The sequence below is a fragment of the Elephantulus edwardii genome, unplaced genomic scaffold (assembly GCF_000299155.1).
Source record: "Elephantulus edwardii isolate Elephantulus edwardi_28Jun2011 unplaced genomic scaffold, EleEdw1.0 scaffold00237, whole genome shotgun sequence".
Taxonomy (NCBI): domain Eukaryota; kingdom Metazoa; phylum Chordata; class Mammalia; order Macroscelidea; family Macroscelididae; genus Elephantulus; species Elephantulus edwardii.
In genome coordinates this window covers 428,624-446,111 of record NW_006399987.1, presented here as the reverse complement: position 1 = coordinate 446,111, position 17,488 = coordinate 428,624, and positions in this window count along the sequence as shown.

Genomic DNA, 17,488 nt, shown 5'->3' with positions numbered 1-17,488 from the left:
CCAGTCAGATCTGATTTGACAGTACACGTAAAAATAATACAATAAAAATTTTTTAAAAAATTCTTAGTTAATTTGAGTAAAAATTCACAAATCACACTGGTTGAACAATTATTTCAGTTCTTCAAACTCAGTCTCCTTGGTTCTACAGAGTTTGAGCCTTAGGCAAGATTCTTTGTTTACTGATATTAGAGGAGTTTTCTTAGAATTTAAAAAGCAGTAAGTAAAGTGTATATATTAGGGGGAATATGTAGTCAAGATTGTGGGCAGAGAAAAAGACTAACTTCAGCCTAAGTTCATGTATTGAGTCATGCGCATGGACACTCTGTCCCAGTGAGAGACAAAGAACCTGAATACTCAAGCCTCAATTTCGTTATTACAAATGTATATCCTTGGAAAACTATGTGTCTGTGATAGTGTCTTAATTATCTTGAGCTCCTGTAACAGAGCTACAAGTAGGTGGCTTTACCAAACAGAACTTTATTCTCTTACAGTTTAAGAGACTGGAAGTGCAAGTCTAGAGGGCCAGCTCTAAGAGAAAGCACACTGTTTCTCTATCACTTGTACAATACAGTCCTTATTTCCTTCAGCATTTATACACCAGGTGTTCTTTGGAGAGCTCCATGTATTCTGGTCTTCTGTGGTACCAAGGAACTTCCTAGTTCAGGGCACCCTGTAACCTGATGATCATTTTTTTGGTGATACCAAGGATCACCACTAAGTCTCACTGTCATGCAGTCAGAATCAACTCGTAACAGATCTCCTTCACCCCAGTAGGTTTTCAGAGGCTGTAAAATCACACAAGAGGAAATTACCCATCTTTCTCCCAAGGAGCTGCTAGTGGATATGAACTGCCAAAGAGATGCCATCTTTGAGTTAGTCCTATGGACTATACCATTAAAGGTCTATCATTTTATATCTAGTGAAATAAAAGGCACTGCATGTCATGCCTTAGAGAAATTTCCCTTACCTCTAACAGAATCAGTGTGGTATTCTACTCTTAATCTATTTAGAGCTAGTAATAATTTTACATTACAACTACTAATAATTTTCACATTATACCATTGTTGTTTTTGTTGTTAAGTGTCTTTGAGTCAAGTAAGACTCATAGAACCCCATGAACAAAAGATCTGAACCCAGTCCTGTCTTGCTCTATCTTCACACTTCCTGACACACAAGAGCCCATTGCATCATTCATCATGTCAGTCCAGATGATTGAGGGTCTTCCTCTCCTTTGCCGACCCTCCACCCTTCCCAACATCATGTTCTTCTCCAAGGAATAGCCCCTCCTCACAACATGCCCAAAGTATGTGAGGCAAAGCTCATCATTCTTGCCTCCAAAGAGCACTCTGGCTGCACCGTCTCCAAGACATACCTACTTGTTCTCTTGGCCATCCATGGGATGTTCAGTGTTGTTCTCCAACACCACAGCTCAAAGGTGTCAATTTTTTTTTCTGTCATCCTCATTCATTGTCCAGGTTTTGGATGTATAGCTAGCATACGGAAAGACTATGGCCTAAATCAGATGCACCTTAGTCCTCAAACTTGACATTACTACCCCTCAATAATTTGGAAATGTCCCATGGCATAGAACGTGAGCATTCACTTACTTAGCTCTATAAGGTATTGTTGTTGACTTTACATGGTGTCGAGTTTGATCATTAACTCAGGGCATCCCCATGAGTTGGATGTATGATTCATAAGCATGTATTAAACCATTATTATCCATAGTGTCTTCATTGTCTCATTTTTCATAAATAGTTCACAAGGTCTTCCTTCTTAGTTTGCCTTAGTATCAAAGCTCCACTGATAACTTTCAGCATTGTAGCAACGTGGCCAAGAAATGAGCATGCATCTCCCACATGGAAGATGAGATATCTACCACTGAACCACCACAACTGTTGTAGTTAAAAATGACATCATTACATTATTTCTATGGTTTCTAATTATTGTAAGTTAATGGAATCATCTTAGTAAAGAAACAATTGAAATAGGAAAACATAAACATTTATTTTAATACACTCAAACATTAAAGAATGGGTTTTTTTTCCATTAAAATAAAAGACTTAGATAAGATGGAGGAAAGTGGGAAGGCGGCAGGTTGGTGAAGGAGAGGAAGACCCTCAACCAGGTGGATGAACATAGTGACTGCTACACTGACTCCAATGTGTCAGAAAGTGTGTGTTTGGCACAGAACAAATGCATATCTGTTATGAATACGGTTACTATGGGTTGTACTCAACTCTTACGGCACCTAACAACAGCAAAGAGATAAGAAATGTATAGAAGCGAGACAGAAAGGTTTCCTTATTTTCAATTGTAATTTTTCCACTTGACAATATTTCTTTCCAGTATGGTGACAAATGGCTGCAGAAAGTCAAGTATCCTATCCAAACATGATGCTCAGAGATGCAGAACTGACAGATCCTGAATGGATTCTCAAAAGCTCTTTCTGTACATATGGCATCTCTTCTCATCTCCCTATGGAGACCAGCATCATATGTCCCTCTATAATCAAATTTCAAAATGCCAGGCCTTGAACTGCACTAGGAATACCTTCATGGACAAAATAGTAAAAAACAGAGGAAATATTAAAAGAAGGTGGAGGAAATTCATGGTGTCACTGTACCGAAAATAATTGACACCCACCCAGCCATTTCAGGAGGTAGAATATGCTTAAGAACCACTGGTACTGAAAGAAGAAACTCAAGATAAGTGGAAGGCACTGGAGAGACACAAGACTCTGAGAGTACTATGGAATCCTTTGTATTATGGGATAGAAATTGAAATGTTTCAACAAATGGATATAATACTGGATGAGCTCCCCATCTATGCCAAGACATTTGGAAGACATTGGCTAGAAGAGATGTAAGAAGGTAATCCAAGAGAATGTAGAAATTGTAGAACAATATAAAGGAGTAACATCTTACTGCAGATAATTCCAAAATTCTGGAGCAGTGTAACAATAAGGAAGTGCCAGAAATTCAAGCTGGATTCAGAAGAGGATGTGGGAAAAGAACATCCTTGCAAGCTTCTGATGGATCTTGTCTGAAAGCAAAAGACACCAGAAATAAGCTTGTTATTGTTAAGAGACATCAGGGGGCCTCCTATTTATGGTGGTATCAGGTACAGTAGAAGGAACCCTCCCTGATTCTATAACATCCTCACTATCTGCACTGTTCTTCATGCTTTGAAGTCCATTGTTTCCACCACTAGATCAAACATCCCCTTGAGAATGTTCAGCTTTCGCTGACTCTCTACTTTTTCAAACATGATGTCCTTCAGTTACCTGCCCATCCTGTTTACACGCCAAATTATACAAGAAAAAGCCTCCTTGCTTCTAAAGATCAATATGGGTGCACTTCTTCCAAATGAAATAATTTACTTGTTCTTTTATAAGGTCATGATACATCCAGCATTCTTTGCCAACAGCACATTTCAAAGACATCAATTACTTTTCAATCACTCTTATTCATTATGTAACTTCCACACACATATCAAGCAACTGAAAAAAACCCATAGCTTAAATCAGATGCACCCTAGTCTTCAAAGTAGCATCTTTGTTCTTTAGGTCATTAAAAGATTTTTGCAGCAGATTTTACAAGTGCAAAAATAGTTTGATTTCTTGTCTCCTCCTTCCACTGACTGTGTATCCAAGAAGAATGAAATCCTTGAAAACATCAATAACTTTTCCATTAATCATAATGATGTTGTTGCTGTTGTTGTTGTTATGTGCCATAAAGTTGCCTGCAACTCATAGTGACCCTATGTACAACAGCCCGAAACCCTGCTCTATCTTGTGCCAATCTTATTGTCCCCTATCCCCATGATCCCAGTCACAGAATCAATCCATCTCATTGAGGGTCTTCCTCTCCTGGGTTGTTCCTCTACCCTCCGAAGCATGATGTCCCTCTCCAAGGACTGGTCCCTCATTACAACAAGTCCAAAGTATGTCAGATGAAGCTTCAGAATCAACAAACTGTGGCTAACTCTAAGAAGAATGGGAATTCCAGAACACTTGATCATGCTTATGTGAATCCTATACCTGGACCAGGAGCCAGTTGTCAGAATAGAGCAAGGGAACACTGAGTGATTCCAAATTGGGAAGGATGTATGCTAGGGATGTGTCCTATCTCCACACCTTTTTAATCTATATGCAGGACAAATTATCTGGGAGGCTGGTCTCTACGAGGAGAAAATGTGGCATCAGGATGGAGTAAGACTCATCAACAATCTGTGTTATGCAGACGGCACAACTCTGCTTGCTGAAACTGAGGAGGATCTGAAGTGCTTGCTGCAGAAGGTCAAGAACTGCAGCTTTCAATATGAATTGAAGCTCAATATCAAGAAAACAAAGATTCTCATCCCTGGACCTATTGGCAGCATTGTGATGGATGGTGAAGAGATTGAGATTGCTGACAGCTTTAGTTTGCTTGGCTCCATGGTCAACACTCTTGGCACCAGCAGGCAGGAAATTAAAAGATGTATTGCACTGGGAAAGTCTGCTGTCAGAGACCTCTCCAGAGTACTGAAGAGCAACTACGTCAGTCTGGAGACTAAAGTGCGCCTGATATTGTCATGGTCTTTGCAATCACTTGTTATGTATCAAAGAGCTGAACAATGACTAGTGATTATAGAAGGAGAACTGATAATGTTATTGTTGTTGATTGCTTTTCGACTCATAGTGACCCTGTAAACAAAAGGCTTGAAGTTCTCTACAAATATCAACATTTATCAAAGTTCATAGAGTTTCCAGAGGTATGTTACTTAGGAAGTAGATGCCACCCCTGCCTCCGAGATAATGTTATTACCCATCCTTTATTCATCCTACATAGGAATTCAACTATCTGGATCATAAAAAAAATCATAGGTAACAAGCAAAAAAATAGGAGTTCCAGAACACTTAATAGTGCTCATGTGAAAAGGACACATAAACCAAGAAGCAGTGGTCTGAACAAAAGGATCCTGTATGATTTAAAAATCAGAACAGGCTATACTAAAATCATCTCATCATTTATATTTAATCCGTATGCTGATAAATAATCCAAGAAACAACTATATGAAGAATTTGTTATTACGAATGGTAGAAGTTTCATTAATGTCATGAGATATACAGATTGCCCAACACTGTTCTAGAAAAGAACGAACGTGAAGCACATAGTGAAGACCAATGTCTATAATAACCTTCAATATGACTAATACCTTGACAGAAAGAAAACAAAAATCCTCACAACTGGACAATAAACAATATTGTGATAAGTGGAGAAAAGCTTGAAGTTATCAAGAATTGAATTTAATTTGGCTCCACAATCAATGCCTATTGGAAGAGCAGTCAAGAAATCAAATAATATTTTGCACTGGAGAAATCTGTTGCAAAGGACTTGTTAATGAATAAGTATGCCACTTTGATAACTAAAGTATGCCTGGCGATGCATGTGAAAATACAAAATTGTATGATTTCAATTCTCTGCTGTGCGTGTGAAAGTTTATCAATGAGTAAGTATAACTGAAGAAGCATTGATGCCTTTGAAATCATGGTATTAACAAAAATTAGGTCTGTTTTGGAGAAGGTGAAACCAAGTTTCTCCTTGGAGGCTAGGATTTTGAAGCTTTGTTTCACATATGTTGGGCACCACATGGCCAGGAAGGACTGATCCTTGGAGAAGGACATCATTCTTGAAAGGGTTGAGGGACAGCACTGGAGAGGAGGACCCTGATGAGATGGATTAATACAATAACCGGGGAAATGGGGGTTGGCGTGTCAGAATTAGAGAGACTGGCTGAGGACAGGGCAGGCTTCAGAGCTGCTGTACTTCAGGCCAATAACGGTAGCAGGTGACTTGACTAACAACAACAATATTAGCAAAAAATATTGACTATACCATTGTTGTTGTTGTTATGTACCATCGAGTCATTTGCGACTCATAGCGACCCTATGTACAACAGCCCTAAACCCTGCTCTATCCTGTGCCAATCGCATTGCCTCTGACACACCCATCCCAATTACCCCAGCCACTGAATCAATCCACCTCATAGAGGGTCTTCCCCTCCTGCGCTGTCTCTCTACTCTACCCAGTATGATGTCCCTCTCTAAAGACCTGTCTCTCCTTACAACATGTCCAAAGTATGTCAGAAGAAGCCCCAGAATCCTTGCTTCCAAGGAGCAGCCTGGTTTAACCCTCTCTAGGATGAATCTATTTGTTTACTTGGCAGTCCATGGTACATTCAATACTCTTCTCCAGCACCACAGCTCAAAGGCGTTAATTCTCCTTCTATCCTCCCTAGTCATTGTCCAACTCTCTGATGCATAACAAGTGATTGCAAAAACCATGGCCTGTATCAGGTGCACCTTAGTCTCCAGAGAGACACCATTGCTCTTGAGTACTTTAGAGAGGTCCCTAACCGTAAACTTTCCCATCGCAATACGTTTTTTGATTTCCTGACTACTGGTGCCAAGACTGTTGACTGTGGAACCGAGCAAACTGAAGCTGTGAACAATCTCAGTCTCTTCACCATCCATCCTGATGCTACTGATTGGTCCAGTGGTGAGAATTTTTGTCTTCTTGACATTGAGCCTCAGTCCATATTGAAGGCTGCAGTCCTTGACCCTCTGCAGTAAGACTATACCATAGACTGCTAATATACCAAATTTCTCTCAGAAGAAAGTTCAGAATGCTCTTTAGAGGGAAGGATAATAAGACTTCATCTCATATCACTTGGACATGTCAGAGAGTGTGATTCCCTGGAGAAAGGTATCATGATTCCTAAAATAGGTAGTCATCCATGTTTCAAATGGCAAAAGCAGCCCTGGATGTGCTCATCAGTCCATGCCAGGAAAACTAGAGAACAGCTGCTTGACCAACTGACTGGAAGAAATCCATATTTGTTCCCATTCCCAGGAAAAGTGATCCAAAAGAATGTGGAAAATGATCAGACAATATCATTGATATCATATGCAAGAAAAGTATTGCAGAAGAAAAAAATGGCTAGGGTTTTTTTTTTCAATGTGGCAGCTCCCAGTGGCAGTGTGAACTGTAAGGAGTTGGCTGAGTTCCCAGGAATTACTCAAGGTGATAAGGACAAATGGTGAAAGAATAATAGATGAATTAAACACAACAGTTCCAACAGCTTCTTTTGCAGGGAAAACTGATGCCAGCCAAACCTATAAACAATTTTATGAGTCTTTGATGGTAGTCCATGCTGGTAATAACAGAGTCATAAAAAAACTGTATAACCCAGATCTCAGCAACAGTAAATACCCTCCAAGAAGAGAGAGAAAAGAATTTGGACAATTTAATGTTACAAAAGTAACTTAGAAAAGAACAAAGTTTAAGAAGTAGTAAATGACAGGAGCTGGAAGATATTTAATAAACATTGCCCAATTAAAAAAATAGATAGTCATCAAAAAAGAAGAACACCCTCATTCTCACAGTGGCCACACCAATGCAGTCACACATGGCATCAATTGTGAAGATGATGCAGTATCCGTAGGCTTCCCTCCTGCATAGTTTTTTGATGTGACTTAATGGGTGATAAAGTCAACAACAATCACATTTCTATTTGGAAGAACATAATTGACATAAAAGCCTTTCATGGACTATGTTTAATGTATTTTTACTGGTAAGGTAGCCTCAGTAATTACTCTAAGTACTTAGTAGGATGCCTCAGTAGGTATAAAATATTCAATAAAATTTAGTTAGGGCCATTCAGTGACTATGTCAATGAGGTGAAGTATGTCAGCAATGATGAGGGTGGCACAGGAGAGGACAGGATTCGGACATGTTGTTCATTGGATCACCAAGAATTGTACTTGACTCGACAGCACCAAACTGTTCTGCCCACGAAATGCCCCTCAAAGGATATCTAGTCATCACACATATGAAAATTCAAGAGTGTTTATTAAATTCCACATGTGGAGACTTTCTCCCCCAGTAGGAAGGTGGCAAGGGGAAAAGCCCTGAGTCCCCCTGCACAGTCGTTTTTAAGGCTTTCCTGGGTGCTACTGTCAGGGCAGGGAGATTGAGAGCATGGTTGGTGGGCCGGGGGATCAGTCATGTGGGTCGGCTTTTGATGGGCTGGCTGCTTTGCCCACCTTTACTCTTTTTGTGTCACGTAGACACTAGTTAATTCTTTCCTTTGCAAGGAGAGATAAGATTCTATCCAGGGCATTTTTGTTTGCCTTGAGCTAAGAATTTTATGGCCCGCTTCTGCTTCTGGTATTGATGGGGGTATATACAAAAAATGGGGTTTATGCTGCCCCCTCACGAACAATAGCAACAGTTGTGTTTTATGTGCTGTCATTTACTTAAAAGGAAAAGACTCATAGCTAACCATATAAGGTGGGTTTTTAAATTTCATTTTAGCTGTGATTTTGATGAAAGTTTACAGAAGAGTTGGATTTTCATTCGTTTATTGTTGCACATTTTCCTCCCCCCGCCCAGTTCACTTAAAAAATATTCATTCATTGTTGCATGATTTCCTCCCTACTCCCCACGCCTTCGCCAGTCCACTTTGCTATGCACCTCTTCTTCTGGGTGGTTGTCATACAAATAATGCCTGACCATATATTCTTTTTAATCAGTTCTTTCCTTCATCCGTTCCAATGCAGTATTCATTATTTATTCTCTCTTTCCTTAGTTTCTCCATGACCCTTGTGTTAGGCCTGTTTTATAGCAGTGGTGTTATGCAGTGTTTCTCCTTTCATAAGATTGTAAATCACACAGGAGGAGATTGTCAACCTTTCCTCATAGGAACCACTGATAGATTCTAGTCACTGGAGAGGTGCAAACTTTGGGCTAAGAGCATAACTCCCTACAAATGACAACACCAGAGCTCCCACACTGGAATTGAGTGAGCCTAAATCTAACAAATTCTATCCTTACAAAAGCAACAGGATGGGTATGTGAATAAAAGAGATTGAATTAAGGTGCAGATAAAAGTCAAAAGCCACAGTCTTCAACATGAATTACAACATCAAGGGGGGAAAATATCAACCCTTACCACTAGACCAATAGGCAGCATCATGAGAAATGGAGAAAAGATTGAAGTTGTCAAAAATCTCACTTTACTTGGATCCACAGTCAATACCTATGGTATCAGCAGCAAAGAAATCAAGAAGTGTTGTACTAGGAAAATCTAATGTCAAGGACCACTCCAAAGTGCTGAAAAGTAAAAATGTCAACTTAAATACTAACGTGTACATTAGCCAAGCCATGATATTTTCAATTACTTTCCATGCATCTAAAAATTGAAAAATAAATAAGGATGACAGAAGAAGAAACAGAAGAATCAAATCAATATCTTTGAATTGTGGTGTTGGACAAGAGTCCTGAACGTGCCACAGACTGTCAAAAGAACAAACAAGTGTGTCTTGGAGGAAATTCAATAAAAATGCTTCTTAGAGACAAGGAGAGTGAAACTTCTTGTATACTTTGGGAATGTTTTCAGGAGGGTTTAGTCCTTGGAAAAAGGTATCATTCTAGGAAAGGTAGAGAATCCGAGAAAGAGAGGAAGAGTCTGAACAAGACAGATTAACACAGTGACAGTAACAATGGGCTTCAGCCTATCGTAGGTCTTAAGGATGGCACAGGATAGTGCAAGGTTCAAATCTGTTGTTCACAGGATCACTATGAGTCCTAGTCAACTTGATGGGACCTGACAAGAACACATGAGTCAAAAAATGCCTGAGGAGAAAAGGATATTCTGCTAAAATACTCAGAAAAGACAATGTTGTTGTTGTCATTATGTGCCATAAAGTCACCTGTGACTCATAGCGACCCTATGTACTACAGCCTTAAACCTTGCTCTATTCTGCATCGATCCTGTTGTCTCTGACACACCTACCCCCATAACTCTAGTCGCTGAATCAATCCATCTCATCAAGTGTCTTCCTCTTCTGTGTTCCCTCTCCAAGGACTGGTCCCGCCTTACAACATGTCCAAAGTATGTCAGACAAAGTGTCAGAATCCTTGCCTCCAAGGAACAGCCTGGACTCATGCTCTCTAAGAGGAACCTGTTTGTTCTCCCAGTAGATGATGGTATATTCATTCAATACTCTTCTCGGGAACCACAGCTCAAAGGCATCAATTCTATCCTCCCTAGTCATTGTCCAGCTTTCTGATACATAGCAAGTAGTTGCAAAGACTATCAGAAAAGACAGTAGTCCTACAAATACCATTAATTAAGTTTCCAGAAGTGTGAAACAATTGAGAAGCCCAAAATATGCAGCCTGAGTTGTTGTGGGTCTACTGTTTACAATAGTTTCCCTAGGCCATTGCCCTTGGTTCAGTCACATGATTGGGTAGGATCACACAAATGGGGTATGTCAGCCTGTCCACAAAGAGATTGGCTGACATCACCATTAAATTGAGCAGATTTAGCAACAGAAGTTGAGAATCTTAACACTAACAAGAAAGAAAACAGTACCTGTTCTTCAGAGCCAGAGATTCCTGCACCATTTAGACTAGGATTTTCACAAGAGCAGCAGCAGTCTTCGCAGAGAACCAGAGACTGACATGAGACAGAAATGACTTGAGCCTGCTGTACACAGAGCCAGGGCCAGCGAACTTCATCCAGCATTACTGGAGGACTGACGGGAGACACTATAACTGGCAGGATTAAGGGAACTTTGTGACCCTGACCTAAGCCATGAAGCTGAAGGTCAAAGGGACTGTGACCATGTTTGAAAAGCTGTCTGGGCTGAGGAATTGTATCCTGCTACCAACCTGAATTATTCAAGATACTGGACTGTATGAAGAAGAATGTGGCATCAGGATTGGAGGAAGACTCATCAAAAACTTGTGTTATGCAGATGACACAAGCTTGCTTGCCAAAAGTGAAGAGGACTTGAAGTGCTCACTGCAGAGGATCAAGACTACAGCCTACATTATGTATTTCATCTCAATATCAAGAAAACAATAATTCTCACCACTGGACCTGTTATGCGCATGAAGCACCACCTGAAAGGACTACAACTCACACATGCAACAAAGAGCGCTTCATTATACAGAATAGTTTTTTCACATGCAGAGGCTCCCTCTCTCAGTAGAAAGATGGCAAGCGAGAGAGACCCGAGTGTCTGTGCGTGATTGTTTTTATGGCCTTCCTAGGTGCTTCTGTCCAGGGTGGGGAGATTGGGAACATAGTTGGTGGGCAGGGGCACCAGTCATGTGGGTTGGCTTTTGGTAGGTTGGCTACTTTGCCCACCTTTGCCCTCTCTGGATCAATTACGTACTTTGTCTGTCCTTGCTTTGAGTTACGTAGGGCGAGTTAATTTTAAAATTTGCAAGGACAGATGAGACTCTACCTGGTGCATCTGTGTTTTTTCTACCCTTCCTAAGCTAAGAAATTTTATGGCCCACTTCTGCCTCTGGAATTAATGGGTTCTTTTCAAGGTCGGATTTGAGTCAGGCTTCAGGTGGGCACAAGACACACAAAATTGGGTTTATGATGTCCCCTCAGACCAATAGGTAAAATCATGATAGATGGGGTGGGGGTGCGGGGAAGACTGAAACTGTCAATTACTTCATCTTTTTCGGATCCACAATCAATATACTTTGTACCAGTCATCAGGAGATCAGGAGATGCATTGCTGTTATGTGCCATTGAGTCACTTGCGACTCATAGAGACCCTGTGTACAAGAGCCCTAAAGGCTGCTCTATCCTGTGCTAACCTCACTGTCTCTGACACACTCATTCCCACCACTCCAATCACAGAACTGATCCGTCTCAAGGGTCTTCCTCTCCTGTGTAGTCCCTCCATTCTCCCAAACATGATGTCCCTCTCCGAGGACTGGTCCCTCTTTGCAGCATGCCCTAAGTATGTCAGAAGAAGCTTCAGAATCCTTGACTCCAAGGAGCAGCCTGGCTTCACCCTCTCCAGGACAAACCTGTTTGGGTATAAAAGTAATTTATATTAAAAAAACAAAAGTAATTTATCCAGGTGACATTATTCATGGAATCAGGCAATTTCTCATATATTTATGAGCCATTTGTTTTTCTCCTTGAGAACATGTCCTCTCTGGCATTTCTGTAAAGCTGTGGGTCCATTTCTTACTAATTCATGTCAGGTATCTAAATAATCAAGATTAGTTTTCATGAGTTATAAAAGAAGAGAAGAAAAGTAAACCCACTTCCAGAGCTGATTCTGACCCTAGTGATAATCTAACATGCTTCTGAGTATGTAAATCTTCAAAGGGAGGAGACTATGGATATTTCTCTCTTGGAGGTGCTAGTAGATATGAACTCCCACAGAGGAGCAGTCTTTTGATTTGCAGTGCAACACACTAGGGACTATGCCACCAGAGCTCCTTATATTTAAGCTAAACGTGGTGTCAGTCTTCCTGATATTGTTAAAATAGCAAAGCCTTTGATACGACAAAAGAAACACCATAATAAAGCTACAGAATTATTCCATTTTTTTAAAAGGAACAGAAAGAAATGCAAGCAGAGATGATTGGAGGAAAGACGATGACAGATTTCTGGCCTTAAGATTTGTCAATCAGTCTACATAAAACTCCTCCTTTACTGAGCCTTGGTCCTTAAGGATTTATGCTGCTTTAAGATCTTAATGACAATAAAGGTCTCTTATTAATGAGGAATTTTGGATATTGAACCCTCATAGACCATAGAGTTCCCCTGTGGTCACCTCTCTAAGCAGTCCTCTAAGTCATTTGGCAGAACATCTGAGCCAAGGGACTATAACTTACGCATATTTTTCATTCTTGCAATATCTCATTAATATTGAGTTTTTAAGAAATTGTATTTAACAAATTATATACCATTGAAAGCTTTGCAAGGGTATGATTTGTAAATAATAATGACATTTATATACAATCTATTACAGTACCAGGAGTTCCGGGACCTAATATTAGAGTACCAGAAGATATCCCAGACCTGGTTCCACAACATAGATAGCTTGCTTCTCAAAGATGAATGGAGCAAAAATGAAGAAAGAACATGCAACACAGGCAGAAGAAGAGGACAGAGTAAACTTTATTAAGAAAGAAAAATATGCAGAGTGACTTTATTAAATAGGAAAGACACAGAGTAACTTCATTAGATAAGAAAGATCTGCCTTTAAAAGATCAGAGTGGGTTCTTCTGACAATCTTATTGATTATCCAGCTCTTAAATACATAGCAAATGATTGAAAAGACCATGACCTGAATCTGGCTTACATTAGTCTTCAAATTATATCATTGTTTCCCAGTGATTTGAAGAGGTCCCTAACTGCAGACCTACCCAGTGCAATATGTCTCCTGACTTCCTGACTGTTGGTACCAAGGATATTGATTGTGGATCCAAGTAAGATGAAGTCATTGATAATTTCAATCTTTTTTTTACCTATCATAATATTGCCTTTTTGTCCAAAGATGAGAATTATTTATTTTCTCAATGTTAATAAATAACACATATGGAAGGCATAGTATTTTATCTTCTCCAATGATTGCTTCAAGTCTTCCTCACTTTCAGCAAGCAAGGTTGTATCATCTGCATAATGCAGGTTATGAGATTTCCTGCAATCTCAATGCTATATTTTTCTTCATAGAATCCTGCTCCTCAAATAATCTGCTCAACATATAGACTGAATAGGTTTGAAGAAAGAATACTACCCTGACACATACCTTTCTTAATTTTAAACCATGTATTGTTCCCTTGCTATGTATCAGAGAACTGGACGATGACTAAGGATGACAGAAGAAGAAAAAAAAAGTCTTTGAGTTGTGTTGCTGGAGAAGAGTATTGAACATACCATGAACCACCAAGAGAACAAACTATCTGTCCTGGAGAGGGTGAAACCAAGGTGCCCATTGAAAAAAAAGATTTTGAAGCTCCATCTCACATAGTTTGAGCATGTTGTCAGTAGGGTCCAATCCTTGAAGAAGGACATCATGCTTGGAAAGATGGAGGGATAGTACAAGAAAGTAAAGTCCTGGAGAAAATGGATTGAAACAGTAACTTGGGTAATGAGTGTAGGTAGGTGTGCCAGAGATAGAGATTGGCTCAATATAGAGCAGAGTTCAGAGCTATTGTGCATAGGGTCGCTATGAACTGCTTACTGGACAGTACATAACAACATTGTTCCCTTGCTCTAGTCATAAAAAATCCCCTTGGTCCAGGTATAAGTTTCACATGAATTGCTCATGACCCCATCCTGCCATGGCATGGGCATCAGCTGGGCCCTGCACCATGTTATTCGTATGCCAAATTTTCTGTTAGAGACACAACACTTATCTGTCAGTTGGTTATACTGGAGGTATGGATTGAGGCTCAATATCAAGAAAATAAAGATTCTCTCCACTGGGCCGATTGGCAGCATCATAATGAATGGTGAAGAGATTGAGATTGCTTACAGTTTTGGTTTGTTTGGCTCCACAGTCAACACTCTTAGCACCAGCAGCCAGGAAATTAATAGAAGTATTGCGATGGGAAAGTCTGTGGTTAGAGACCTCTCTAAAGTGCTGAAGTGCAAAGATGTCAGTCTGGAGACTAAGGTGCATCTGATACAGACTATGGTCTTTTTAATCACTTGCTATGCATCAGAGAGCTGGACAGTGACTGGATGACAGGAGGAGAAATTGATGCCTTTGAGCTGTGGTGTTGGAAAAGAGTACTGAATATACCATGGACTACTAAGAAAACAAACAAGTTTGTCCTGGAGATGGTGAAGCCAGGCTGCTCCTTGGAGGAAAGGATTCTGAAGCTTCGTCTGACATACTTTGGACATGTTGCAAAGAGGGATCAGTCCTTGGAGAGGGTCGTCATGCTTGGGAGAGTGGAGGGAATGCACAGGACAGGAAGAACCCTGATGAGATGAATTGATGCAGTGACTGGGGAAATGGGGGTACGTGTGTTGGGTATGTGTGTGTGGTGAGATTGGCACAGGATAGGGCAGAGTTTAGGGCTGTTTTACATAGGGTCAGTATGAGTCGCAGGCGACTCGACAACACATAACAACAACAGTAGTTTTATAGCTTGGGCCTGTATATGCCTGCTTATTTATATCATTTTCTTTTATTAGTGCAGCACTTGTCAGCCACCTGGCTATTCTGGAGCAACTTGTGGGTTGCTGTGTTGCTGAAGCTATGCCAACCATGTGTCAAATGCCAGAATATAATCATCCATGATGGACAGACTTCAGTAGAGTTTTCAGATGAAGACAGACTAGGAAGAAGGATTAGCCACTTGCCTCTGAATTAAAAGGGCTCTGAAAAACCCTCTGAAAAATAGAGGAACACAGATAGCTGTAGTATTAGAGATAAAGGCTAGACTGGAATTCAATCAAAATGAGGAGAAACAGCTGCAAACATCTTTTCATAGTTCTGTGATATAAAAAGTATGACAGTAGAAAAATCTAAAAATTGTTAAAAATTAAATGGAACACGTGGACGTCAGCATTGAAGATCAGTGAGATGAGATGGACTGGCATTGATTGGCTTCTTTAAATCAGATATACTATGACAGAAATTATGACAGAAGAATAATGGCATTGTATTCAGAGTTAAAAAGACAATTTCCTAGCCCTAAAAGAGATGCAAATCAAAACAACTATGAGATATCATCTCATCCAAGGAAGAACAGTAAAATTTAACAGGACAGGAAACATCAAATGCTGGCGAGGTTGTACTAACCTGGAACCTTTATTCACTGATGGTGGGAGTGTAAAATGGTGCAACCACTGTGGAAGGCTGCATGGCACTTTCTCAAAAAGTTGCAAATAGAAATACCATTTGACCCAGCAATTCCACTACTGGGAATTTACCCTAAAGAAATAATAACCACCACCCAAGCAGATATATGAATACCCATATTTATTGCAGCTTTGTTCAAAATAGCAAAAAGCTGGAAACAACTGAAGTGCCCATCAACAAACGAATGGATAGAGAAGCTGTGATATATTCACATATTGGAATAGTATGCGGCATTGAAAACCAAGGAACTCATGCAATATTATGCAAAGTGGGTGACCCTGGAGGACATTATGCTAAATGAAATATCTCAGTTACAAAAGGACTAATATTGCATAGGACCACTGTTGTAAAACCGAAATGACATCGGAGTTGAGGGAAGGCAGAGAAGGAGGGGAGGAATGATGTATACTGCATTGAAACAGAGAAGGGAGAGAACTGTTTAAAAGGGACATATAATTGGGTACTATTGTCATGACAGGAGTTCAGAATGAAGGCTGCACAGTGGAGTGGAATTGGGGGGCAGGGAGGGGATTGCATAACAATGAAAGACTTTTGCTTTTGCTTTTCAAGGAGAAGAGTGAATCGAGGGGAGGGGATGGGCAGGGAGAAAAGTGCAACAATGAATGACTGGAAACCCCAAGTCTCTGTAAACTTTCATTAAAATTAATAAAAATTTTTTAAAAATTAAAAAAGGGAAAAAAGACCATTTCAAAATGTTTCATGAAGTACAACATGAAAATACAAAAACTCCCATGGAAATTGCTGATGGTATTAGGTGCCCTCAAGTCACCTATGACTTATAGTGATGCAAACAACAGATCCGAAATATGTCCTATCTTGTGCCATCTTCACACTTACTGACACATTCAAGACCTCTGCATCTGTAACTATGTCAGTCCATCTGGTTGAGAGTTTTCCTCTCTTTTACCAACCCTCCTCCTTTCTAAGCATTATGTCCCTCTCCAAGGAATAGCCTCTCCTAGCAACATGCCCAAAGTATGTGAGATGAAGCTTTATTGAGAATCTTTGCCTCCGAGAAGCACTCTGGCTGCACTTTGACCAAGACATATTTGCTTGTTCTTTTGGCAGGCTATGGGGCTAAGGATCACTTGTTAGGCATCTGAGAGCTGAACAATGAATAAGGATGACAGAAGAAGAATGGATGCCTTGAGCTGTGGTGTTAGAGAAGTTGTTGTGGCTGTGAGGTGCCGTTGAGTTAAGTATGACTCACAGCAACTCTGTGAACAAAAGAGCTCAACGTTGTTCTATCCTGCACCATTCTCACACTTCTTGGCACACAAGAACCCATTGTGACAGTCACTGCATCAATCCACCTGGTTGAAGGTCTTCCTCTCCTTCACTGACCTTCCACCCTTTCCACCATCATGTCTCTCTACAAGGAATAGCCCCTCCTAGCAACATGCCTGAAGTATGTGAGGCAAAACCTCATCATTCTTACCTTCAAAGAGCACCTCTCTAAGTTCTTTTTCTCTCTCTTTGTTCTTTTGACCACCAATGGGGTGTTCAGCTCTCTTCTCTAACACTATTATTTCATGGACTGCCAGGAAAATTAATATATCCTGGAGGATGGTGTAGGATAAAACAAGTTCTGGATCATAAGCTAGCTATGATTTGTAGTTGACTTGACAGCTCATAACAACAACACTCCCTGGAGAAAAAGACATCATGTTTTCTAAAAGAGTCAGGGAAAAGGAGAAAACCCTTCAGTAATATGAGTTGATAAACAGCTACCCCAACACGGTCAAGAACAGGAGTAATTGTGTTGTGTTTTTTTTTTTT